This window comes from Schistocerca nitens, chromosome 8, assembly GCF_023898315.1.
Source record: "Schistocerca nitens isolate TAMUIC-IGC-003100 chromosome 8, iqSchNite1.1, whole genome shotgun sequence".
Lineage (NCBI taxonomy): Eukaryota > Metazoa > Arthropoda > Insecta > Orthoptera > Acrididae > Schistocerca > Schistocerca nitens.
In genome coordinates, this window is record NC_064621.1 from 307,836,148 (window position 1) to 307,838,524 (window position 2,377).

Sequence of the window (2,377 nt, forward strand, 5' to 3'; positions counted from 1 at the left end):
TAATTTAGCTTACTTATGATCTTTCTACACTAGCATGTCCATGATACACTGGTTGGAAACAGATTACCCAAGCGGAAATACTTATTTCTGTCTGTGCGGCTCTGTAGAAATGGCTCTGAGCACTATGCGACTTAACTTCTGAGGTCATCAGTCGCCTAAACTTAGAACTAATTAAACCTAAGTAACCTAAGGACATCACACACGTCCATGCCCGAGGAAGGATTCGAACCTGCGACCGTAGCGGTCGCTCGGTTCCAGACTGCAGCGCCTAGAACCGCATGGCCACTCCTGCCGGCGGCTCTGTAGAATTCGATACGTTTACTTCGACTAGCCTTGGACTTACATGTCTTATGGTCTTTCACTTATCGGCATAGTAACACCGAAAATTACGGAATTGACCTTAAGACCGATCAATTGTGATAATATACATATGTCCCATCTCCTCCTCCAAGCCCTCAGCCTCCTCCTCTCCCACAACGCCCCCCGCCCCCCCCCCCCCCCCCCCCCCACACACATACACACACAATCATGACACCACTGGTCGAAGATCCATTAAAGCTTGCATAGATTTCTTACACGACAGTAATGTGTCACAGAAAGTCATACGCGAACCGTTGTATCAGTTATTCTAGAGTTTCCACATTATGTTTCCAGACCTTAAGGTAATGGGGGCCTCGTATATCCACGATATTTTTTATTGCATAACAAACTATGCACTCATTTTAATCATGTCGACAATTGACTGAGTTTTCTACTCTTACACTCTGCGTTCTCAGTTACAGGCATATATGAGTAGTTCATCGTCTTCATGTTAACTAGAGTGGCAGTATTTACGAAACTGTAGAGTCGCCTGATCCAGGAGGCAAGCGTGCCAGAGTACATTGGTGTCTGTCCAGGATAGGTACGGATGTGGGCTCCTGAAGAGATTATTTGCAATGCAAGAGCTAATTCATTATTTTCGCTTTCTGTTGCAATGTGTAAAGGCGCGTCAGTGCTGGCCTTTCAAACCAACAGCCAGTCGTGTTGGTCTTGAAAAGATGTTAATTTCTGTGTCGTAACGAAGTCCGAGTAGCAAGTAAGTACAACAGGAAGGTTATGTTTGGAGCCGACGCGCCTAGGTGTTGGTGAGCAGTCAACAAGTGATTTCTTGCATTAGGCAACGGAAATGGGTAAAAAGGGACCACGTTGTTAGTGGACGACGTCTCACAGTAACACACAAGCTTTGCCGAAGTGACGATCCGACTCGGATAGACCACTATGAGTTGTACTAGAACATTACCTGGTAATATTCATGGGAAAGATTCTAACATATTATGAAAATGTATGAATGTGTGTATGTAAGCAGCTCCACATCTACTCCTATGGCACTGGATCGATTTCAGCCAAACTTTATACACATATCACTTACTGCCAGGTAATCGTCGCTTTGGGGTAACAATAACCTACCTATGAGTTGTGTGTGGGGGGTGGGGGGGAGGGGGGGGAGAGGGTCGAAGTGTAGCAGCCCACTCATATTTTAGTTAGTCATGCAATATTTGAACAATGAGAGCAGTTAGAGATTTGGATCAAACTTTACACGCAATTTCAGACCTTTCCGAAAACTTTTACTGCTTACAACGCCCACAAAATTATGAAGGAAAGAAAAGTTTATCGCTTACTGCATTTTAGCTATTAACGCAGTAAAACTGTCGCATGAAGCTGGACGTTTTAATTTATTACGTATTCCCTACAAACTGTTTCGCGACATATTTTGCAGACGGTAATCACATATACGACTGAATGCAGTAGAAAAACTATATCATTCTACGACACACAGTTGACGAGATAGGCTAGCATACACTCTGAGATGCATGAGAAACTGTCGCATCATGTGAGACGTTTAAATTTATTACTTCTTTGCTACTAACTCTACTCGCAACACATTTTGATAACAGTATCCACATATGCCACTGAATGTACCTCGAAAAATGTATAATTGTATGACATACAGTTCTGGAGATATTGCGTCAAATAGTAATATCATTATTATTATTAATTTATTACTTCTTCACTACTAACTCTATGAGCAACACGTTTCACAGATACTATAGACATATATCTATTAGACCGATGAGGCGATCTGCACACAGGGTTCCCCTAGTAACCAGTGGTAGTTAGTTTGTGTATGAAAGAGACACTTTATACATACGAGTTCTTTGTCACAGATAACAAAATGGAGCGGTTGCCAAACATAAAAAGGAATTAACTTGAAAGTTGAGCGAAATGAGAAGTGTGTTCGCTGATGGCTTTCATCTTTCTTTTGCTACTGCCTTTATCCCACAGTGCGCGCAGGGTCGGCAGGGTTAAGTACGGATTTGGCATTGTTAAGTTAAGGGGT